This window comes from Pieris brassicae, chromosome 1 (genome assembly GCF_905147105.1).
Source record: "Pieris brassicae chromosome 1, ilPieBrab1.1, whole genome shotgun sequence".
Lineage (NCBI taxonomy): Eukaryota > Metazoa > Arthropoda > Insecta > Lepidoptera > Pieridae > Pieris > Pieris brassicae.
This window is the reverse complement of record NC_059665.1, coordinates 21,310,555-21,337,795: the sequence shown is the minus strand read 5'-3', so window position 1 is coordinate 21,337,795 and position 27,241 is coordinate 21,310,555. Positions and strand designations below refer to the sequence as shown.

Genomic DNA, 27,241 nt, shown 5'->3' with positions numbered 1-27,241 from the left:
CTGGTGTAGTTGGTGCAGATTGTGAATGAAAGACCACAACCTCAAACCTAACGACAGGATCATCGAACAGTATAACCATTGATTGACCGTCTAATGTCGAGAATTGTATATATTAGCGTGCGTATTGTATATTGTTTTTTTTGTATCGACAAAATGATAAGGCAGAATGTCCTAAAGACATAAACTATCCTATAAAAATCTCAACACCTTATTATATACATATGTATATAGTTTAGTATTGTACTTAACTGTTGAAATGTACATAGTATTCGCGATTAAACTAACTACATTCAGTTATAACAAAGCGTTAACCAATGTAACTGTTAACTGCAGTTTCTATGTTGAACTTCCATTTGACCGTAACTATTTACCGTTTGCCGCAAACCTAGCCAGTTCTAGACATTGTTTATTTTTCCCTATGTAAATGGGTGAATATTGCGCGAGTTGCTACAATAGAGCTTTTGTTCAATATTATGTAAATTAAAGCCAATATGTATTTCTGCGTTGGTTGTGTATTTAGTACATGGAACAGGACTTTATTCATAACAGCTTTTGCCGAATGCTCATGGCTGGACATTTATTTATGAAAATATCTTTTTTCATAAGCGTGTAAACACAATTTGGAAGTAAAAGACAAAACTACACTATGTAAAAACAAAGCGGAAAGGTCAATAACTTCGTCTAGTGTTCTTTGTTACGCAATTCATTTTAATTATTAAGTAATCAACAGATGGCGTTGTGCACGTGTAAAACGCGATAACAAAATGACGAGTAAATAAATTAACAAATGTCAAATCATATACATCAGTTTCATACCAATGATAGTTCCGTATTTTTAAACAAATAAATGTCTAAATTAGTATGAACATTCAGGAAACATAATGGGAGCGGCATTTTAAAAGTATTTAAAAGCGAAACAAAATTTCGAAACATCCTCTCTGAAAGTTTCCCGCCATATGTTCTGATACACAAAGGGCAAGATAATGAGCATTTAGCTTTGTATTATTTAATGTAATAACACGTTTAATATATGAGTAATCTTCGTGCCTTTTGTCACTATCACTAATTAGGTATACACATACATAATTTAAATCAAATATTTTTATTCAGTTTTCAATGAATTTGATATCTTAATATATATAAATCTCCTGTCACGATGTTTGTCCGCGATGAACTCCTAAACTACTTAACCGATTTTAAATTAAATTGGCACACCGTGAGCGTTCTGGTCCAATTTAAGAGATAGGATAGCTTAGATCTTTAATTATAGTCGCAATTTTATTTTATTGCAAATTATTTGTCTATAATTAATTGACAGTCACTATTATCAGTTAACTCCAAACGATTCTAACAGATGTCGATACTTTTCGACTGGATTGATTAGGTAATCAATAGATGGCACTGCTATGGTAAACCGACAAACGTGTCATATAAGCTACAATTCAATATCATGACTACCACGTATTATTGAGGCCAAAGTATAAATTAAATTAATTTTGTAGTAAACAAAATACCGTGAAATTCAATTATTTCTACTTTTTAAATTTTTGGTGTTAGCATAGCCAACCACGTGTTACTTAGACCGAAGTGTAAATCAAATTCAAACTATAGTGACGATAATACAGTGAAATTATTCTATCGTGTCACGGTATTAAGGCTAACTAAAACCACATTAAGGAGAAACGAAGTTCGCGGGGGCAGCTAATACACTTATATATTACAAAATAGCAACATACTTAAAAGCTTAAATAAGTCAGTGCCAACGAACAGCTCAAACTAACAGTCCCCTTTTTTGAAGTCGGTTAAAATGCATCCAATAATATCTTTTGTATTTAATCCAAAAGCAGGAAATACGGTAAATCATTTTAAATGAACATAACTCAAGCGCGGTGCATTGTGAATGCGCTGCATTTTTCATCCGACCACATCGTCCGCCGACCATTATGAGGAGCAAATATTACCGCGTATTTACTACATGTAGTCATAATGATAAGTCATACAAATGTATCCATTTGTTTCGTTATATCACTGACGAATCCAAGTTTAACAAAGAAGCACAGGCTGATGTTAAGTGGCCGTGATTTCAACGGCTGAGCACGGAGCGCATGCTGTTACCGTGTCCTGCCTCTGGCAATTGCTGATGGCAACGTGGGGTTTTTGTGGGTATGCACTATAGCAAGTCAAAAAACTACTACCCGCACATAAAAATAATATAACTACCCGCATAGGCGTTTTAAAACACAATAGGAATACACTTTCTTAACCCTAAGCCGATTTAGTAAAGTTATTCGATAGACAGCATAATATAACTAACTATAACATAATGGCAAAGTGTTTGTTTAATGGATTTTTCAAATTTAATTAAACACATTTGCTATCAAGGAAACTTGCTGGGAGAGATCACGAGACTGTACGTTCCGGACAATTATTACCGCTGCCGGAAACATAACCTTTTTGCTGTTTGTCCGGCTCGTACTGTCCAGCGTCAACAAGCTCCCCTTCCTTGGTTACTCTCGCTGCTTAATGGGTTTCTCGAATCTTCACCCGAGAGCGACCTATTTGTGAAGCGTAAGGGTGAAATATACTATGACTTAAAAATATACTTGGAAAAGATAACAGGATAGCAGGAGGTTTACTGTCAATTTTGTAAATAGCTTAATTGTATTTTATTTTAGATTTTTGATATTTTTAGTTTGAATCTGGCCATGCATGGGCTCTAAATAAATAAATAAAGAGTATTCCAACACACAAATACACAGCATTTACATGTTATCGCCAGTTGCATCAGCAAATTAAAGTTACACCGCCACAGGGCCAAATTTTTAAAAAATGTTTTGTCTTTGTATCCACGATTAAATTATTATAATTATGATTAATATAAACTTGTATACTTGTTTATTATATATATATATATATATAATATACTTGTTTCTACTATGTTCTATGTTTCTTACTTATATGAAGATTGATTAAAATCAGAACGCGCAGAATCAAGGAGAAAGGCACACTAAATAAAATAAAAGTATATAATAATACGAAACTGACTAATATTTTTCTGCATTATTTATACTAAAATCTTCATGAACATTGCTCAACTTTCTTATCCGCTTGTGGCCAAATAGTCGGTCTTCTCAATTGTAATTATTACTTTTATGATTATTATTATTTTAAAAAATATCGGCTTTTTTATCGAAGTTACAAAAAATAAAAAAATGTAATTTCGCATTAGCAATTCCCTGGTCGATCATGTGAGCTCCAATTGTCTAGAGCAACCCCTGACGGTTTATAGTGGCATGAGCGGCCTGGAACATTTTTATCATTAATTTGACTAAGTTAAGAAAGATCTTAAAAATTAAGCCGATTTAATAACAGCGGATTTTAATTAACGTTTTAATTAAATTTTAATTACGTAACTAATGGCACGCCACACTACCAATTGCACATAGTATCTTCAATATTGTCAGCAAAGCGCACGTGAAGGTAATCCCGTCTGAGTGGGGCTTACGGTAATTCTCTCAAATTGTACTCGTACACCTGTTATTGTTATTTTAAATCAATATTTATTTAGATAATTGTATTTCTACGAAACGGCTCGAACAATATTTGTATGTATACTTACCGCTAAAACATAGATGAATGTGGAATCTTAGGGCCAAATGTTGTCATGATAAAGTTAGTTATTAAGTCACAAATATCCACAGAAAATAAGCTTTAATCTGTCCAGAAAGCCCCTAATACTTCCGCTATACTCATTGATAAATCTAAGTGTCTAACAATTTTTTTTACGAGAATCGAACCCAATTTTCAGATGAGGAGCTTTTACAATTTGGAAAGTAGCATTCCCTAACATATAAATATGTAGTTAAAATATGAATTAATGTGGAATCCTCGTGGCACATTTAGTTAATGATTACATAAGGCAACATATAAAGACACAATTGACCCACTAATCATTATTATGCATTTATTGATAATAATTATCATTTAAAAATGTGTTACTTAACAATTAATGTTTGACGGGAATCAAACCAAATATTGTACCAAAGAGTAAATTCTACAAATCGAAACTTGTATCCTCGTTATAATAAATAAAAAATTCTAACCTATAAAAGAAATTGTTTTAGTATATTTTAAAAGACTAATAAATATATTAATGCCCAATTAGGAAGATGAAAGCGAACCGTCCCTATTTAGAAATGTTTAATTTATCGACGTAATGGAGTACGACATAAAGCTGGAATTGGACGGGATTATGCAGAATAGCGTCATAAAAATAACGACGTGTTATGGTATAAATCTTTTTTAATCTTCTATATTTTATGTCTGGATATATCATGCATTTATATTGGCAATTTTCTTTATATGGCATTTTTTGCTATTTCCTCTTACACATAAAAACTAAATCATTGTGCACTGTTTTAGCTAAAGTCTATCTTAAGAAAACACTTTTTAAACGGCTTGAAGCTATGTATTATTATTAGAAACTTATAATTATTTACATCAATTTAAATTAGTCGATATCAACTCCGGGTAAGAAATACAGATAACACAACATTCTCTACAGTTGTGATACTTTTGACATTCAACACCTTTTGTTTTCACTCACGCACGCTGTAAAGCACGCGAAACGTCGGAAAATTTTAAATTTTAAATTATATAAATAATTATAAGTTTATAATAATAATACATAGCTTCAATCCGTTTAAAAAGTGTTTTCTTAATGTGTAAAAGCTATGTTAACAAAAGACAATACTAAAGTCTATCTGTCACTTTTCATGACAGCGTCAACACAATTTGACAGAAAGTACTAGTACTTCAGTTAAAAGAGTGAACACTGATATGATCACTTTGCAATAATGAAACATTTAAATGAGTTTAAACATATACGTTACGATAGGTTAGTTCTTGGCTTACATTTTTAGTTCATCTATATGAATGTTATCAGAGATTGATTTATATTACAAGGACAGGAGGCTCACCTGATGTTAACTGACACATTGTCAGAAGGCTCGCAAAGTGCCTTACCAGACATTTAATTGGTACGCCCCTTTCTTGAAAGACACTAAGTCGAATTGGTTCGGAAATACTTGAAGTGTGAATACTTGAGTGAATAGGTGGTTTTACAGAGTGGAGGTGCGCGGCAAGAAATGCCTTAAAAACTGCCTTCAAAGCGTGTACTATATATTCCTAAGTATTACGAAAATTATAATACACATATATTTTCTTACTATAATCTGCAACCTACTGTGTTTGTATTAAGGCATAAAGCGGTCCGACTAATTAGTGTCATCATAGGTTAGAGGTGAAATGGATATTGTATGTCGCCGTTTCACATTTCAACTAAAGGCCAGGTAATTTTAACTATTATCTAAAATTAATCTTTGTGAGTTGAATGCTGGTATACATTAGCCAATTCTATTATAACTGGCGTGTGATGTGTAGCCAAAACCGGTATTTCTAAGTTCGATTGGCGCTAAAATTATTTTGATAAAACAGAAGAACATTCCTGAATGAAAAGGAAGCATCATTGCAGAGGCTAAAGACGCTGGTATGATGTGGACTGAAGTTAAGAGAGCTACTCGGGACCGTACCACCTCAAACACTCATTTGGGGGACATAGACTTCATGACTAACCTTAAGTCAAGTTGGTCATGAATAATTACGTCACGTCATAAACGCCATATTCTGAAGGTTTCATTAAACTGCAAGAATCGAATGTTTGGAAGTTGCAATGAAAATATTCTTCTATGTAATAATAATCGAGCAGTGTTGGCCTAGTGGCTTCAGCGTGCGACTCTGATTCCTGAGGTTTGAACCCTGGATGTTTACCGATGGACTTTCTGTCTATGAGTGCAATTAACATTTGCTCGAATGGTGAAGGAAGACGTCGTGACGAAACCTTATAGCCAAAAAGTCTGCGGCGTGTGTCAGGCATACGACGCTGACCACCTACTTGCTTTATAGATTGGCAAATGATCATGAAACAGATACCTAATTCTGAGACCCAGTCCAAAAAGGTTGTACCGCCACTGGTTTAGTTTTTAGTATATAATTATAAAATTAAAGTATTTATCTATTCCTTATTTAAATATACACTCGATCTAATGAACTCAAACAGAAACTAGTTAGTAAAACTCAAAAGTTCAGACATGTTCCAAGCAAAGCAAATAAATGTCTTCAATTAATTAAGCAGAGTGTCACCGATAGTTCTGTTCAAAGCCATTGATGTTTGCGAAGTCTTTTCAACGAGCTATGAAGCCAACTAATTAATTACGCTCTTTGGAAATCTTGTTGGGGACAAAATAACGTATTTTTAGTAATTACAACTTTCGTCGCCCAGTAGCCGTCTCACATGTTTTTGTAGTGGTTTTCCTTTATACTACACACATGTAGTTGAAAAACAGACAAATGACGTTTTTGATTAGCCAACATCAAAAAAAAATTATACAGAACTGGACAGATGTTTGGCCACAATCCAACCCATATTAAGCTGTATAGGCAAGATGGAAGGGGGTAAGGAGTTCCACTTCTTTGGTATTCTACGAGAAACGATGAACTAAACCCTGCAGTCCCCTTGTCCGGTGTGTAAGAGTGAGGAGTAAGAATTAGCATGAACTATGCGTTCCGTAAATCAAAAGAACTCTCTCTCTCTCTCTCTCTCTAAAAGAAATTCAAATACAGAAAAGACTTTCGTCGGTTGTCGAATTTATTTGGAAATATCTCAAAGATTGAAAATTCTTTAGAAAGGCTTGTCAAACGGGGCTATGTGGAAGGCGCAACGTACGCATTGCTGGTCTCCAACGCTTTGGATCTGTTTGATTAGTACAACAACTGGATCCACTCCACAACAGTGCTCTCGAGATGCGAAGCGACAAAAGTGTATATCTATAGTGATACGAGCAGATCCGGGCGCAACAACGATGTGGACCAGAAAGCGACCACAACCACAACAATTAATAGATTAAGAAGAAGAAAATGATTAACCATAACAATTATTCTGGAACTCATGCGTGTTCATCATTTCATTTCATTCTTGCATCATTTTCAACTAACCTTGATGGGCAACAGACAATATAAATAATATATTATTAATATATTCAAAAAATAATATAATGTATCTACAATATATTATGGTATTATTATTATTTTTGGAAATTTTTGAAGACGTTAATTGTTGCCCTCTTTTAAAGGACGAAAGATGAGTTTCGTTATTTGCTTTAATAATCTTTATCATCGCGACGTCTATCTTCGTTTGTAAACAGTGGATAGTAGGGTTATCACCCACACCGTTAAGTCGCCATAAATTCCTGTTTCACGGCACACTTAACGAATGAACTGAAAAACTTATCTGTTTCTATGCCTTAAGTACACTTATGAACAAAATTGAAAATACAGAATTGTAATATTTGTAACCTCAAAGTGGACCTTTGTATCTTACAAAATACGGTATTTATGGACCACAGCCGTATTCCTAGAAGACATAAGAGCATATTAACTAGCATGTAGAATAACAAAACTTATGTGTAGACAGGACATGAATAGGGTTGGATTGTAAAACAAAAGACGAGACATGGCAGGTTTTTCTTGATTGTGATTGGTCAACAGTTGTGTCGGATCAAAGATAAGCGACGTATATAAGTCGTTCAGAAATATTACTTCGGAAAAACCACCTAAAAGATTTCTATAATATTCTATAATATTATAGACATGAAGTTTCATAGAGGAAACTATGCAAAAATTACCATACTCAATGGACGATAAAAATGTATATATATATGTCAGGGAATTTTCGGATTATCAGGAAATGCTAGGATCGAGTCGATTGACCGTTGTTTTTTTATTGTTGGTTATTCATCATTTAGCATTGACATTCCTTCTATCACTTTTAAGAATCAGAATTTATTTATTATTCGATTTGTTTTGTAAATATTTGTTTCATAGTTTGGAATAATTAACGATTATTACGACTATTAAGAGCAGAGCAAATACCTCAATGGGTCCATACGTCACCTTGACTTTGGATGGTGCGATATTCCGTGGAGCATTGGTGTTCAGAGGTTGGACCGAGTTCGGTTTAGAAGATTGAGATTGAATGCTGTGAGAGCGGTGAATATGAGAGTGATGTGAGATCCCTTAAACCGCTGCTCGTTATAATTTTAGCTAAAGTGTTATAGTTTTAGAAGAAGAAGAAGAAGAATCAATCTAAATTAAATATTATGCGGAAACATACGATATTTCTCCGACGTATATATATATTTTTTTTTAAATTTTCCATTTTAACTTTTCGCTTCAACAGTACTGAAGCCGCATATAAAGAGTTTCATCGATGGGGTTACTTCCCCTCACAAATAAATAATCAAGTCCAGATCTTATCGGGGGAAAATACGAGCAGAATAGTTTACCCACTCCCTTTCGAGAATTTTAATTAGCTCGGAAGGAATGCGCTTTTTATATAAGTGACCGGTACATATAATATTACGAGATAGAAGAAAAAGAGATTAAATAATACGTAATATATTCCTCATTACCATTTGGAGCAATTCCGAGATAAAAATGTACCCAAAAATGTTAAGCATTTTTAGGAGCGCACTCCCAACCCAATTGAATGATAATCAGAAATCTTATCCACAATATAAACTATTAAAAAATGTATTAATTGAAAATATGTATTCAAAAACTAGATACTAAATCAGTAAATTTGACTAACTGATATTGATTGACTGATAACTATTGAACGTGTTCTTTTAATATAATTTCATAGTGTTGTTTTTTAAATACATAGTCACACAAATTCTAACCAATGCCTACACAACATTTTTGCATTGCCTTATAATTCTGAAAATTAGTAATCTTCAATTATGTAAAAGATAAAATAGAAGTGCTTTGGCAGGGATGAACCCCGGATTATGGATTTGTCTACATTCATTAATATTTTTTTCTTTATAACCAACCTGACACACGCAGTTGATTATCGGAACATATGATCCTCACTATATTTTAATTCACAATAGTAAAGAAAAATCCATAGCACTGGTCTCGAACCAACACTGCTATAATGTATGTATACCCGCTACAATAAACGAACATAAGAGGTGATGAATACTCTCAATTTGTTTGCCGCTCGTTGTTATATGAATGAAATTGCGCCTTTATTAAACTGCCTGAATTTTTGTGATAAGAGCGTAGCTTTTGAAGTATTCAAAAAAGGATATATACCTCATACTGCCTAATCGACTTAATATATTATATATAATACGAAATTAAAAGATTAAAATCGGCTAATGAGAAATCATTAAATGTTAAGATCTAGCTACAAGGCTCTAGTTATCTTCTCCATTAACGGAAAAATACATTGTTTTAACAATATAACATCTAACAATATGTATCAACAGCTTCACAGTAGCTTTGGTCAGTATTTCATTTAATACAAGTTATTGTATACGTTCCACATAAAAAAAACTTACTGATTAGACAAGGAGAATATGTCTTCATATTAAACACAATTCGATTGAATGAGGCGAATGTTACATTTGCATTATAAATAAATGCATTACTTAAATATTTTTAGAGGCAAGCTAACTCCAAGCTTGCCCTCCTGAGTCAAGGAAATTCTGTGATTCGTTTAGTAGTTTGTAGGTGAAATACATGATTGTTCGAATTACGTTTTAATACAGTGTATATATTATATATTGATATTAATTCCTGCATTGCATTTGTTGTCTTTGCACTGATTTTAAAGCAATCGGGCTAGATGCTTACCTGATGTTAAATGTTAAGTGACATGGACTCTATCAGAGGGCTCACGAATGTGTTGCCGGCTTATTAAGAATTGGTACGCTAAAGGACCCCAAGTCAAATTGTTTAGGAAATACTTCATTGGGCATCTAGTTCCACAAAGTGGTTGTGCGCAGAAAAAACTGCCTTAAAAGCGCTCAGTTATGGAACGACAAAATCATGTTTACCTTATTTAGTTCGTACGATGAATAAACATATACCATAAAGTATTTAATTTGACTACGATTGCAATAAATTCATATATCCATTTACCTGGCTTATATTAAAGGTAACGTGTTGTATTTAAGTATAATATCTTTATTAGTTTCGTTAATCAAATATAGTAAAAAAAAATAGTAAACCAGTATTTTTGCCTGTTTTCTTTTATGTTTTATGTTTGTATTTTAATGTGTTGTGTATTGTGTAGTGTGTACTAAAAAGATAAATATTAGCAATAAAAGAGAATATTCCTCGTAAAATTCTCTAATAAACGAAGCAAAATACACTCTAAGTAGCCGAGATAAAGAGTTGTTAAAAACTAACGAGTAGAAGTTATGACGCGCAGCTGCATATCGCAATATTCTGAAGATGGGAAGAAAACAATCTTCAGATAAATTTATCTCGAAGCAACTTTCCGTGAAGTTTCATCCATGAAAAACGTGCCTTTGTTCATGTTTTGTATAAAAAATGAGTACACTTTATAAGGAAATTTAATGTAGAATATTTTAAGGTTTGCGTTTATCCTTTCCATTTATAGGCCTTCAAAGGCTGACAATTCACTAAAATGGGTGTCCATGGGCTCTGATGATTGCACTTTTTGGTCGACCGGTAAGCCCGTTTGCCCCGTATAGGTACTATAAAAAATATTCAATATAGTGACTTGCAACTTTTATATATTTTTAAACATATATTTTTTTTTACGTACCTATAACCGAAGACATTCATGGTGAATGTCATGAATGTCATGAAAGCGAAAAATGCATGTCAGGACCAAGGCAAGTGGATATGCTTGTTATCCGTAAGTTAACTTAAAAACGAATCGTAATTTCTACGAGCTGTAGATTTCATTAATTTAAACATTGTTTATGAATGGGCAAACGACAAATAATGTTTTCAATGTTTATACCTAGGTAACACTGAAAATGTTTAGAAAATGGAAAACCGCTTAATGTAGAAAGTTGCCAATACTTTTGTTGTTTTTCGAAGTAATCTCCGTTTCTCTTTACACACCGTCGCATTCCACGGAACCACTGAGAAAAGCAGTGGGCCCATTCTTCCATTCTCTTCTATGGCATTTTCGTAAGCTTTCACCGCATATTCAGGGCTCGTAAAGTGAATATCTAGAATTTTATCTTTAGTTCTTGAGAATGAACGAAAGCAAGCAGGGTGCCAGGTCAAGACTGTATGGGGCATGACTCATTATCTCGACACCTGCCATAGTCAAATATTCAACAGCCCCTTTTGCTTAGTGCACTGAAGCATTGTCGTGGTGAAGGAGGATTTTAAATTTGCCGCCAATTCACAAAAACAAATTAAATTAAAAAAAAAATTCATTAGCAATGTTTCTAACAGGCCAGTTTTAAACATTTTCAGTGTTACCCACGTATATAGTAACCAGTAACATTAGACCACGAAAATTATCATATCCGTTTTAAAAACCTACATTAACGAACTTTTTGATGTGTTTATGTTAATATTTTTTATAACAATTATTTATTTTAAATAACACAGATCTTAGTTAGTAAGTAAATCTTATAGACAAATTTTAGTACTAACATCAACAACAACAAAAAAACCCAAAGCCGACCAGCGTATGCCCAAACTGCCTAACAATTTGCGACTGAATACAGTCCATTGTATGCAGGATACTATTCCTGTTTTGTTCTAATTAATGTATGTGTATGTGTATATGCAACCAAGATAAAGTTTTATTTTAAAAACAGTGAGTGAAATCGAGTGAAATACCAAAAACTGCAGAACTGCACAAAAGTTACCAACTTTCTAGATCTTGTTTACAAAAATGTGTTAACAAGAAAAGTCTTTGTTGATTCCATGTGGGAACTATCTTCAGAACTTTGCTGTGAGCTTATTATGTACTTCACAGCCTAAGGCTTTAACAATTCTGGAACTGTCTGATGCTTAGGACTCTTGTAAAAATGTATTTATTAGCTACGTCTTCCAATTTTAATTTTTGAGAACCCGTTAAATATACAATTTCATAATATATACAGTTTTTTCATAATTTAACAAAACTTAATAAAATATAATTTAATAAAAAAAATTAGGCTATGATTCTCAGGAATAATGCAGCATTCTGATTGTGCGAAAAACCTTTGTCCAGTAGATTTGATATTATAAATAACATTACATAAACATATTCAATCGTTTTAACTTTAGCGTGCGCGTAACGATAGATTGGTTTGGTAGGAACTTTATATCACTAACACCATACATTTTATCAAGTCCGGTATTATAAGGTTGTACAGTTTGCTAGCTACTGGACTGTGAAATGTATGTTAAATCTTTATATGTATTATATGTCTGGAGTATCTGTATAGTATATGTAATGTATGTATGAGCAAGCTGCACTAGATAACTAAATCTATGGGAGGGTGTAAGAACCTAACAACCCTACGGATCCCTAAGCCCTACAGTTGTACCCTAACACACAAATAGTGAATATATAAATAAGTACGGGATGTCTGCACCAAGAGATCTAAGGTAACAGACCGAGCCCTACGGGTAGGATCAAAGGTTCGAGGTGGTGGGATTATCTCAAAGCTATCGGGCAGGCTTACCACGATGATTAAGGACTTGAAGTAGTCTTCGCCACTTTGGGAGGAAGCGAATACGACAGAGCAATATTCAAATCTTATTTATTGTTATAAAACAATATCTTAAATACTACTTCAACTATTCACACTGGTATGGAATTAAAGTGGCTTTATTATTATTTTATAAATTGACTCAAATACAACGATTATCATTGCTAAAAATCAAACTACACGGGAAAATGTGCGGGTGGAATCTAGTCAGTCAGTATGACACACTATTTTATTTATTTATTTACAAAACGCACTCCTGTCCTAACCGATGACCCTAAACCAACAATAATACATAATCAGTTAACAAATCACAGTCGAAATGAATAACAAACTAAAAAATTGGCTAATGAAAATATTAATATTATCGGCACTAACAAATACTTGATCATTGTTGGCCTAGTGGCATGCGACTCTCTTCCCTGAGGTCGTAGGTTCGATCCCCGGCTGTGTACCAATGGATTTTCTTTCTATGTGCGCATTTAACATTAGCTCGAACGGTGAAGGAAAACATTGTGAGGAAACCGGCTTGCCTTAGACCCAAAAAGTCAAGTCAAAGTCTGATCACCTACTTGCCTATTAGTTTAATAAATGATAATGAAACATATACAGAAATCTGAGGCCAAGACTTAAAAAGGTTGTAGCGCCATTGATTTATTTTATTTTTATCAACAAATACTCGTAGCAGAACTGTTGTGAATTCACTCAATGAATAGTATAAAAGTTAGCCTACGTAATTTGTTGACGTTGAATACAGCGAACCATATGTACCCTTTTTAAAAGTTAGTCCTAGCTGGGCACATGAATTAACGGTAACCGATGTCGCCAAATCCTAGCTAAGGCACTGTAGTACTGCGAAATTGCTGTCATACAATTTTATTAAGTACATATCAAGTGTTTAGAGTTGTTCCGACTAATACCTGCAGCTGAGTTTCATTATCGGACGTCAAGGCAGAACACAAAATACCATCTGTATCATCGACGTCCGTCATTTCACGACTGAACATTTCTTAATTGCAATTTTTTTCGAACACCACCGCCATGTGTCAGCTGCCCACTGAATTATTTCCAAACCAATTCGACTAGAATATTTCATGAATAGAGTGTGCCAATTCTTCTGGCAATGAACACTCCATAGGTGGAAGTATCACTTAACATCAGGTGAGCCGCCTGCCCGTTTTCCTCCTATTACATTAAAAAAGCGTGAATTCAGATCATATAACACTCTCACTGTAGGGATATTCGTGATAATCATTTGACTGTCTCAATACAAGCCCAAGTTTGTATGTTTGTCATGCCCCACTATGTTAGTACCTACTAAGTAAACTAGGTGAAATACGTAACTGTCAGGTTAATAATTTAAGTAAAATAAAAGCTAATCCATAGCATGTCACAGAGCAGTTAACACAAAAACAATTTAGTAATTTAGGCTGTATCAAGATACGGTGTTTTATCGTCTGGTACAGTGTACGACACTTTCAGTGGTGAAAATATTATTGCTGGCTATATGTTTCGCAAAAAACATGCCATAACAGGAGGCAAACGGGCAAGAGGCTGACCTGATGTTAAGTGACACAACCCTCCCATGGACACTCACTTGTCCGTATAAACGAAGATATGTTCGTAAAGTCGAGAGGCCCTTTACAAGCGACTAGATCCTTTGGCGTTGAGTAGAGATGTAGGTCCTCTCTAATACCGCATTCACCACGGAATGTTTAGAGGACTTGTCCAGATTAATACCTGCAGGTAGTTGTGCGTGCCTCATTCTGATGTCGGTTATACAGCAATGGATTGTTTCTACATATGCGCATTTATAAATAATAATAAGACGGTGAAGGAAAAGTTCCTGAAAACACCGGCATGCCTAAGATCCAAAAATGGAAAATCTACTTGCCTATAAAAAAATATACCAGTAAACAAATATCGGAGACCAAGGGCTGTAATGCTTATATGACCTAGAAATGATATCAAAGTTATAAAAGTTCCATGTTTCTTAACTGTAACGGTTAGTAAGCTGTGTAATCGTCCACCCTGTTGTAATAATAATGAAATAATTTTTGACAACATCGCGTGACCGTGACGTCGGTTGATCTATTATGACTTCTTTGATTCTACTGTTTTGGCCATGCAATTAAGATACTTAGTAAGCTTTTAAAAAATATGGAATACTTGACTGATTCATGATCACAACAAAGTTTATTCAAACGAGTTACTCTAGCGATATCTATATAGCTTAATAGTTTAATGTCGCGCTCTAAGGTCGTGCGTTCAATCCCTGGCTTAAAATAATTAACTAATTATTCAATTAATCAATTTTTTATGTTAAAACAACTACAAAAGATGCTTTCTTCTGTTAGTGCCTCTCCGAAATCCTGTGCTATTGTTGTTGTCCTGAGCTTCGTTAGACTGTTTCATGATTAGGTAGGTACTGACTAATAGAAAACCGGCTTGCCTTAGACCCAAAAAATCGACAGCGTTCGTCACGCACAGAAGGCTGATCATGTACTTATACTTGCCTATTAGCTTAATAAATGATCCTGAAACACATACATAAATCTGAAGCCTAGATCTAAAAAGGTTGTAGCGCCAATAGTCAAAAATATTGCAGTGGTTTCCCGTTGCCTTCAAAAGGATTATTTGCTCCGGTGTAGCCTCTACTAATAGGAATGTACACAGTGTCGCGCGTGTAGATGAGGTTGACAATTGGGCCGGGCATGACGTTAATTCCCTTCTTCCCTTACTCTCTAAGATGGCTTGCATATAGTATATCATAGATATACGTAACATTGTAATCATTGTATTTACTCCGTCTTTTCCATTGTATTGTAAAACGCTGGGATCAAGGAAACTAGTCTAAGTTCTAAGTTCTCAAGTCGTGAAGCTCTATCGTGATTTATTCAACAGAAACTTGGTGTTTAGGCTTGGCTTGTAAAGTTTCCTTTCTTGCGCCAACTCCCTCGGGTTTTGCATCACATGTTATGTACTATAAAACTTTACTATATTCAAAATAACTATTTAATTATTTTTTAAACTGTTTTTCTTTTTTTAAGCTTATAGGAATTACTCGTAAACATTCATAACCCATAATTATAAGGGCTGCAAGGGGCGGCCTTATCGCTAACAACCGATCTTATTAAGTTAGTTTCAGTAAAGAAATAGTCTAAAAAAAATATGATGGGTAAGGTACAAGAAAGGCATATCCAAATCTTATAAATCTTGTAAATAAAATAATACAAAGAAAAATTAAAAACTTAAAACTCAATCTCACGGATTCATTAATATCGATACAATACAAAATAATAGAAAGTTTATTTGAGAAAAAATCTATTAAAAAATATGAATATCATAACTATTGATTCACCAAATTTTTATTTATACTTTGATTGGTATATGGTAAAAATTCGAGAAATTACCAAAAAACGTTACCTACTAATACAGGTTTGATAGAGTGAAACAAAAATATGAAGGCAAAACTATAGCTTACTTTAGTAATTATTTATAAATTGGTTACAGAATTCACTTTTTACAAATAAATAATGTTGTTACGGACCAATTAACAATTTTAATCCCGTTTACGAATTTTATTTAATTTAATAAACTACAATTAAGTAGCGCGTAAGTGAAGGTTATTATAACGACATCACAATCCACAAATCCACTTTTAACATCTTAAAAATCTCTTCCAAGAGAATATTTATGCAAAATGCCAGCCTTATTTAAGACTGATTTTTAAGGCAAACAACTGTATACATGATAACATACAATTAACTTTAAAAACAAAGCAACTTTTCGTATAAATATAAAATGTTATTGTTATAGTACTATTCACTTGCAATAATAGTGTTAACGACTTCATCTACTAACTTTTAATTAGTAATCTAATGGCTGTTTCGTTTTGTTTTTTTTACTATTCGAAAACTTTAAATTTGTTTTCCTACCCATATATGTATGTACTTTTTGTTACCACTCAGTATAACTTTGCTGTGGAATGGAAGCCTGGTTATCCATATCACTGATTCTTACCTAGTTTGGAAACCAGTCTCCCAATACCTTCTTAACTGTAATCTTATTGTTTGTTGCAAATCTCATATGGGAGAAAATGAAGAAATTATTATTATTATTAAAGTGGACTCGTTTCAGTGATTTGTGTAAATATTCTGCATCGATACGATGAGTTTATTTCGATATATTTGAGCGAATAGCTCCATCTCTTAAATAATACTTTTATAAACTGCTAACACTTATACACAGCAATTAAAAAGTAATATTTCTGAGTTAGGTGAGTCATGAGCTCATAATAAGCAGTGAACCACTCCTGCATACGAAATGAACACAAAATTTCACATGAATTTTCTAGAAAGCAACAATTTGCATAACGCATACATTTATCCCTACTTCACTTGGATTAAGATAAATTTGGCGAACAATTATTTCAGCTATGTTTCGGGTAAAGAATGACGAGAAATTACTAAATCATTTAGGAGTACATTTTAAACATTTCATTTTTGAAGTTATACTTCTTTTGGCGCGTAAATTTTTACGATGCGCGCGCAAACATTTTAGGTTTTTATAATATGATATACGTAAATTGTGTATGTATTAAATAGCTTTTTTGTGTTGTTAGTATCTTTTTTTAAGATTTTAATCTTGTTACGCCAAAGTAATATAACTTCTAACGTGTGTACATACACACGTGTTTTTATTTCAGTAACAATTCAATATATATATCTTTTGTTACAGGATAAGCAGACAAGCCTACGGTACGTCCATAGAGGGCTGTCATCGCAGCCCATGGACAATGTGTGCGTTGCTGAGGGAGGAGTATTTCAACAATTGGATTTTACAGTTCACTACAACAAACAAAAATGTCTTAAAGCGGTACGTGGAAGACGTCCAGCTATTAAGGTGATGCGAATTAATTATATTTAAATAATTGATTTCTAATAGTTTTTATTCATTTTTTATTATATTATCATACTATGAAAGAATTTACTAAATATTCGAATATAATTTATATATTTTTCGCTTTATGTATTTTTATTCTTTACAGTTAAGTGAATTTAATTTATAATTTGTTGTAGAAAATCATCAATCGTCCCGTATCCCGCATGGAACTAGAGTTTGGAACTAAATCAATCCAAGAGGTGTGTGAGAAAGACACCTTTTGTGTCACGATTATTTCAGATATTTAGAAGTGTGTGTAACTCTATTAAGTTAGTAACGTTAGGTTCATTAATTTAAACTCAGTCGCTTAATGGTTTTCATAAATAATGTGAAGTATTTGAAACCAATCATGGCAGTTTTATATATAAAATTTGTTAGAGTACTTTGATATACTAACCATTATAACTAGACATGTTTATATATAGTTATGTATATATGTACGAAGTTTAACAAATAAAACTGTTACGTTGCAAAAAGAAATTTCTCCTAAACCAAGAAATCCGTCACGAGATAAGAACGTGGACAATGACGAATAGAAGGTGTTGAGCTTAAAGCTCCTGACAGCTGACGTTTACGTATGTGATAAGATGAGAAATTTGTCGACTATAGCGCAAAGAAAGTGCTGAAAATCTAAATCTTTTTCAGCTATTTTTAAGAGCAAAAATTATATAAAAACTTTTTTGTAATGATAACAAATACCAGCTCGAAAAGAATAGTTTTTCTTAGGGCATTCACTTACACGAACTAGCAAAACGTTGAATCGGCTCCAAGAGGAAGTCCTCTTGGAGCTCCCAAGGAGAAATATACCTATATATAACTCTTTAAGAAAATAATTCATTTTAAACAATGTTTTTGTAATATACAAATAAACGAATATTTCTCGATAAAAAAATAATCTACAGCTGTATTATTAAACCACTTATTAGGATATATATATTAACCACAAGAGGTACTGATAAATTCAGATTTTAAAGCTTGTCACATTTTAAAATACACGTATTAGGTCACCAACGTACGACATCTAACATAACTTAAATTTTCAATAAATCCATACCAAAAAGCAAGTACCTAATAATCTCAGTGTTTTGTATCACTGTTTTGTCGACATTTGAGGGATTGGTACGCTTCCTTAAAGGCGTTAAAGCGTTTTTAATGCTAATAATATTTTTTTATTAACACTTCGTTACATTACAATATAAAAATTGAACATAATTAAATGAAAAGGAGGGCAACTGGCGGCCTTATCGCTTTCGAGCGATCTCTTCCAGGCAACCACTGTGAGTTAAGAAAAAAAATTATTGATATGATACGACTCATTGATTCGGCTTCAGAAAAACACAATCTAATTTAAATCTCTTCATCTGTTAATTGTACGGCAACACGTAAAAGACTAAATATATTTCAACTACAGTAAAAAAATAACAACGAAAAACTCATACGAAACACAACAAGCCTAAAAAACTAGCGCCTTTGTACAAATAACTACTCGTGGATACTAGGTCATACTCTGTTTGCTTTTCATTTTTTGCACCAGATGAATATTTTACGCTGGCGAAACGCAAGCAAAGGTGCCAGTGAAGCTTATAAATAAAGGCTATATAACTAAAAAGTGGTAAAAACGTACCATCATAATTACCGGAGTCGGTAAAAACAAAAGTAATTTTTGTATGTATTTCATATATACACCTCCAATCAAACTTATATTTTTATTTTGTTAATCCTATTAGGGTATGGAGATTTCTAAGACCCTAAACGCGCATTACTGCTGTAAGTGTAAGCGCCTGTGTAATTTATACTGTTTTGTCGAAAATTATAGTTTCTTAAAGGTTAAATCCTGACGGATATCGTCAGGATCCCGTTCCGTTCCGTCAGAAAAGGCTGACGTAGAAATTACGATTGGTTATTCGACGACGATTAACAAGTTTGTCAATTGAACTCGTAACAGAATAAGCTCGGCCCCGTCACCGCAAAGATGAAAAGCCTATCTATGGATATCTATATTATTGGGAATCAGTATTGCCCAACTTTTACACATTTTAAGAAAATCACATTTTCAACGTATTGAAGCTATGTATAATATACTTATAATTATTTTACATAATTTTAAATTATTCCGACGCTTCGCGTGCTTTATTGCGTGCATGGTCACGGTGACCGAAGACCAAAATGTGTTGAATGTCATAAAGTATCACTGTGGTAAAGAACATGTAATATAATTTTATCTATAGCTGTGATACATACTTCAATCGTTGAAAAAGTGTTTTCTTTAATTGGAAATTAGTTTGAACTACACAGTTTCCTGTATCCTGATGACGTTGGTTAAATGTTGTTTAAGAAGAGTAATTGAACTCCCTACTAACTAATTATGTTTGAAATTATAAAAATTCAACAATTTAAACTTTTGTGCAAGTTAAATGTGTTGTGTTTGCGTATATAAAACACAGTTTTACTCCTTTGCATAATATTAAGATGATAAACACTAACGATTGACTGTCTCTCTTTTTCCTGTTCTTTGAGATGTAAAGGACTTTAAGAATAGAAGGAACATCTTCTAGTTAAACAGTCTAGCCTAGAGATGTTCTTGAGTTATTTGGCCAGACCTCGAGAACTTTGTAGAAGTCTTAGGTACCGCTGGACTGAGTGGAGGGGACCTGATGCAACAGAAAGTCAATAACTAGCGGGAATTTGTACAGGACGGCGAGCAGTGGAAGGTTCTCTTTTCTGATACTGTTCGTATAACTATAGGTGTGGGTATCAGTGAGATGACTGAAGTGTTTTTAGTGGGTGGGTGGGGCTTAGCAGAGGGTGTTAAGTTGTATCTATTATTAACTCTGTTCTTTCAAGTTCTATGTCCCTTACAAACACTTACTGCTTTGGCGAAGGATATCATTCCAAGGTATGTGTTATAATTAAAAATCAAAAAGCCTGGTAAATGTTTATAAGTGTATTAAAAAAATATAAGAAAACTCCATATCCGATTTTTGACTCGTTTTGTGTTAATATATTTGTTTTAAGTCAAAGATATATATAGAGAGTACGTGACGTGAAAAATCCTTAGTATTGAAAATATTACACTAAATTTATATTGTTCGATTCGACAAAATTACACATTACATACGCTTTCAGCGTGATATTGGAAAACTTCAACGCAAAAAAGAACATCGTGAAAAACTGAATTTCTCGCCAGACACTGAGCAAGTTTTGTTAAAAAACGATTCGGCGAAAAAAGCTAACAAGTTGGACAAAGAAAACTGCTTTTAATTCAGTTCAGTTACTAACTTAGTATTTTAGGAATAGTTTTTATTTCTTCACCCTTTGATTTTCTTCGTAATAAAATATAAAAAAGCTTTTTCTATTTTTGAAATTTCGCATTACCATAGTAGTAGTTGGTAGATAAGAGATAAATTTTCTTCTATTTATTAAAAACCTTGTGGTCGAAATGTTCATACATAATACAATTTATTATTCAATGCTTGCGGTAACCGTTAAGGACACGATTTTCGAATAATAAACTACTGTAGCCAGAATACTGAAGCTTTTTACACTCAGGTGAATATTATACGAACGAAAACAATTTACTTATATTCAAACGATCGAACACGCAATTTAGCGAAAGGAGATTTATTCTAGAATATATTTGAACAAAATCGCACCCAAAAGCTTTTTTTTAAATATTAACAAGAACAGGTTTACATCATGAAACAAATTCGAAATTTAAACTCAAAACGAAAAAGCACCTGTTTCCATCGTATTTCCGGTTTCCATTACAGTCCGTTAATTTCCAAAATTTAACGACTGCGTAATTTCATTTTATTAAAAGCGAATCGTGTGGACCTTTCGAATTGACGGAAATAAAATTTTAATTCAAGCAGGCCGGGAGCGGGGATATTTTACGACTAGCCATTTAATTTGCGAGGACAATAGGTTTTGTGTACAAAAACTCCCAACTTCGTTAACATAAACAAGAGTAATTCCTTATCAGTGAGCTATAGACCCTTGAAGCTTAAGGGCCGGTCTTTTTGCATATTATTTTTATAAAAACCGTACAAAATATATCTACTTAAATAATATTACTAAATACTATACGGTCCTAAGTCTACGTTTTAACGCGAATTTTGTACGTAAACTTCGATTTGTGCCTCCGTAAATATAACTAAGATTGGGAACCATTTTGCATGCTCTCTACATGGATCATTTCTTATAAAATGTGCCTTTGGAAGCATACGTATTATAGAAGCGAACTTAATCCACTGTGATGGGATTCCATATTAAAATGGGGTGCCAAATAACGTTAACTCCTTCGTATAAAGTCTCCGCATAGAGGCCGCATATATGACAGGGGGCGACAGGCGAGTAGCAGAAGCTGCTGATAAATTTTCTTAATCTAGTATTGTCTTTTGTTAACATAGCTTTTACACATTAAGAAAACACATTTTAAACGGATCGAAGCTATGTATTATTATTAAAAACTTATAATTATTTACATAATTTTAAATTTTAACCACCAAATGTCACCGTGACCACGCACGCTGTAAAGCACGCGAAACGTCGGAAAATCGGAAAAATTAACATTATGTTAATAATTATACATAATTTTAATTTTTTTTTCTTATTCTAACCTACTGTTCGACAAGGTTGTCATAACGGTCAAAGTTGCCAGTTTACAGCAAAATATTTAAAATTGCACTTTAATTATTTATTACTTTAATTGCAACGTTAAATCTACCTAAGACATTTATATTAACTATGCAAGATATTCAGAAAGTCAGATTTATAAGAATAAACAGGCCGGATGCTCCGTTGAAGAAATGTATGGCTTTGTAGCATTTTTAATGAAACTCGCTTGTTTTTCTTATCTGTCCCACTTACATTTTATTATAGCTATAAAATGTTTAAGAATGCGTCTGTGCTGGATGATTATTTAAATGCAATAAAACAATTTTGTACTGAACAATGAACTTAGCAAAGTTTCATGATTTATGTAAATGTTACTATTAAAACTTTTTTTTGAATTTTGACTGAAGCATAAATAATGAAGTAATAAAATTATGATCGTAACAAATCTACATTTACATACTTTTAGCATCTGAATATTGGTAAGGGGTAAGCAACATTTTTCAAACAGTTAGCTTAGCTTTCCATATTTAAAGATTTATCGCATATATTTATACAAATATCATCGTTATGTATATTTATCGCGCTCAGCTCCACTGGAACCAGCTGCCCGTTGAAGTATTTCGGAACAATTACGTTCTTTCCTGCACAAAAAGAGCGTACCGCAACACACTCGGAAGGCTTATGTCCTTCAAAATACCCATCATTTGTAAAAACCAGTAGCGCTACATACTTTTTAGGTATATCAGATTTCTGTACCTGTTTCATGATTATTTGTATATCAATAGCCAAGTAAGTGATCAGCCTATGACGCCGCTGTCAACTTTTTAAGTCTAAGGCAAGCCAGTTTCCTTATGATGTTTTCCTTCACCGTTCCAGCGTATTTTAAATGCGTATATAGAGTGTCAATTGGTGCACCGCCGGGGATCGAACCTACGATCTCAGGAAAGAGAGTCGCACGCTAAAGCCACTACCTAAGACTGTACCACATAAACTCGATATGGTTACATTATATTGAGATTGGTGGTATGCGCATGGACTCTCAGCCCATCTGATAATTCGATGCGACGCATGTTCGGACGGACGGCACGACTGGAGTAGATCAAAACTGGTTTACGTACATGAAGCATTTCTTTTAAACAAATTGCAACAAACATAAATAGAACCTGACCATGACGTTATTATAGACGAATTCCTGTCGTCTTTTATGCTTCTGTATGTTTCTTAATACAGTAAAGGACTTGTGTTAACAATTTTGGATTTAAAATAAAATGGACCCGCGGAAAGGCTATACTAAAATGCAGCCATTATGCAAACGATTCTTTGCGATACATTTCATAAACAAAGTAGGAAGTTGAACTAAATTTAATTTCCTGGTATCGAGAATAATAGTTAAGAATACAAAGTGGGTATAATGGAAGTTTGTGTAAGAAGGAAGATGAACGACGAATTAATGTTTAAAAGAGCTGCAGTTTTGCTTAAAATACATTTGTGACCGTCAAAAAAAACATATGTAATATGGTATTAATCCTTTTTATATTAATGGTTAAATTAATTGTAAATTTACATTTACTACCAGTTCGCAAGTCAAGGGCGGGTAAGAACTGGCAAGAAACTTTACGTCACTCTTTTCAATCGCCAAGTATTGAGTCATACAAATTGTTTGAACTTGATTAGGATCATTTAAGTAGTCGTCAAATTTATAAAAAAGCTTCATTGATTAATTTACGTTAAACGAGGGCTTTGAATTTACATAGTGATAATTCTCTAATGAAATACCTTACACAATTTAAAAAAAAGGGACTTCTAGTATTAGTAGTAGTAGTACCCGCAAGGTATCAAGATATTTCATATTCGTTTATTTGTTTATCTCAAACATACTCATAAATTGAATACTAAGATAAATGCAATTAACAAATGTGAATTTAATAAATAAATTAAAGATATTAAATAAAAAATTACATTGTTGCATTATATATGTACAAACCACATTTCTGTGTTATTGTGGCATGGCTTTTCTGCGGTATAAAGAGTTAAAATCCAATAAGAGATATACTAAATTTATACTGAAACAAATACAGCAAATAACTGTTAATTCTTAACATCCACCTTATAATGTTTCCATACCAGACTACGAAAACAAATCAATATGCTAAATGACATTTTGACAGTAGAAGTGACAACTTATCATGCCTGAAATATTTCTGACAGCAGCTAACATTCCATATGTAACATAATCTGTGCTGTTAAACTTCTTGGTCAGAAATTCTCAGAAAGTTTCCAACATGACGAAGTTGAGACGATGCATGAATAACTTAGAAACACTTCTACGTGATAACTAGTTGAATATCCTTTAAATTCTGCATTTTCATACAACTTTTATACTTGCGCAATAATTTATAATCATATTTGCAGATTATTCACAAAATGGACGACGAACCTCCTTCGTTTCGTTATTTAGGTACATGTATAGGACCAATGAGGTGCAATGATTTGACTTCTCAACAATTGGGCTTTTCGCCTTCAAGATTTTGAGTTTGAATAAGTTTGATATATTAAATGTATATTATTAATTATTATACACATGGAACATTCAGAATGATTAGTTATAAAAACAACAGCACCATCGGCCATAGTCATGTGTCAAATTAATTAACATGATGTCACAATAATAAGAATAGTTATTATGTGATCTATAATTGTTGTCAAAACTTATGTTCTCAAAACTCTCCTACACGATAAAGGCACCTAAATTGTCTTTGAAAATTTAACCACATTCACCGTGAAAGTATTACACGACATTTTTTAAATGTAGTTCCAATTATCTGGACAATAGTAGCTATGTAAAAAAACAATATCTAAGTTTTTCCTTCCAAATGTTGCTTCGGTGTTTTCGATAATAAACAAATAAAATCAACGGGATTGATTACCCAGATACAGTTGACCGGTCACGGTGGATTCTTGTCGTATCTTTACAGGTTCAGAGTTAGACGAAATGCTGCCTGTTCTTGTAGCAATACAGCTGTAGGGACGGTAAAATAATGTTCAACAAAAGCACCTTGGAAAAGCACGTTCTGGAATATGCTGTAAATGTTTTACAAAAAGTTGTTATAAGAAATAGGTAGTATTACTTAATCATCTTAACGAATATCGTTTACTTAAGTTGTACATATACATAAGTTACTAAATTCATCCAACGACATCATAGTGGGTAATTAAGCTAGAAAATATATATTTAATAAAAAATTGACAGCAGATCTGTAATAGTGTAGCAAACCATTCCCCGGCAGTCGAACCTTCTGAAAAACAAAATACTGGCAATTTAACCAAAGGATTTAATGCGTAGGTATTAAATCTTTAAAATATTCAAGAAAGTAGGTACCCAGAACATTTCAATTAAGTTTATTATAATTTACATTCAACTCGTTAAGCCGGGTTATATTAATCACGCCGACGATAACCGCAAGCCGCTGGAAGTGTCGTACTTAAAATAATTTAAGTGTTGCAAACTTAAGTCATAAAGAAGAAAAGACAAAGTTGGCAACATTTTTCATTAGAACGGAAAATACCAACGGTTTCCCCGGTAAACAATTATGGGCTGTGTCCGACTAATTGCGGTATATATTGTCTTAGATTTAAAATTTTCGTTAAAGAAGTCATTCAAGTTTCGAACTTTCTTTTATTCCTCTAATATACACACAGCTTATAAAGACTCTGAATATGACTTAATACAATTTTATTAATACATCGAATTGGTTTTTTTTTATAAAATGTATTTCTTATAATGTAATATAATACTATTTCACACGATGTTTTTCTTCACTGCACGAGCGAGTCTTAATTATTCCAAAAAAAATATTATATTAGTCGTGCTTCGAACACACAATCTCAAAGTTGAAAAGCACTGAAGCTACGCAAACAATATTCAACACCTTGAATAATGTTAAAGTAAAATTAGATTTTTTATTAACCTCTCAGTTCACTTAATATCATTTGCGCCGTATCACATCGACGTCCGTCGTTCCACAACTGGAAGCACTACCACTATGTGGAACCAGCTGCCCACTGGAGTATTTCCGAACCAATCGCCTTCTGTACCTTCTGTACGTGTTCAATGGTAGGCTCTTTTCTTGAGGGGTTTCAAGAAAAGAGCCAATTCCTAAAACGTCAGCCGCCGCACGAGCTCTGGCATTGAGAGTGTCCATGGGCGGCGATACCACTTAGGTGAGCTTTCTGCCTGTTTGCCCGCTTTCTTTAACAGATTATGGATACAGTAGCATAGGAGATAAGATTAAGAAAAAGTTTTATTAAATACCAAGTTTGAAATTCCATAAAATATAAGTACTTACATCCCGATGGGTGCATCAAAAAGTCAGTGTTGTAGGCTTGCTTTCTTCAAGCTATTGGATTTGAACCTGAAATCAAAAAGGTTTTTATGAGATTTGAATTTGCCAACTAATTGACTATAAATTAAGTTTTTATAACCTAAAAACAGTTTAACATAAATTAAACAATGGTCGATACTGTGAACTTAGCGGTTTTTAGTATCCCAGATAACGACATCTTTAGTTTCCAACAGAAAATTTGCTTATAAACAAGTAGTAAAATATGATAGTCACTTTCATCAAGTTTAACGAGCAGAACCACAGATACTAGTAAAAAAACATTCCGTGGTCCTGATTAAATCTATTCAAGCGTAATGAGTGACATTTGCGAGAAGATGACAACATTACTGACAAACAGTGCAAATGATCATCGTTAGATGGCTATTGAAATACAAAAACCCAAAGCAATGACGTTTTACATTTATTTATATGTATATCGGTTAGATTAGGTTTTTAATTCTATTTATTTTATGTATTAACACTTCGTTACACTACAGAAAATAAAAAAAAATAATATAATTAAATGAAAAGGAGGGCAACTGGCGGCCTTATCGCTTTCGAGCGATCTCATCCAGGCAACCACTGTGAGTAAAGAAAATAAAAAATAAAAATGTTTGAAATTACATAGGATAGGCAAGTAGTGCAAAAATACATGTTATACACAGTTATTAAGACAAAAACCTACAATTTTCATATTCTTTA

General features: G+C 33.1%; 1 protein-coding gene across 1 annotated transcript in view; it reads right to left on the bottom strand.

The window, feature by feature from the left end:
• Positions 1–26,556, bottom strand: part of LOC123707471 (uncharacterized protein CG43867) — a 258,717-nt gene extending 232,161 nt beyond the window's left edge. Inside the window, exon 1 of the mRNA XM_045657538.1 lies at positions 26,504–26,556. The gene's annotated coding sequence lies outside the window, so the exon portion shown is untranslated. The remainder of the gene's footprint in view (positions 1–26,503) is intronic.
• Positions 26,557–27,241: the final 685 nt, after the last annotated feature.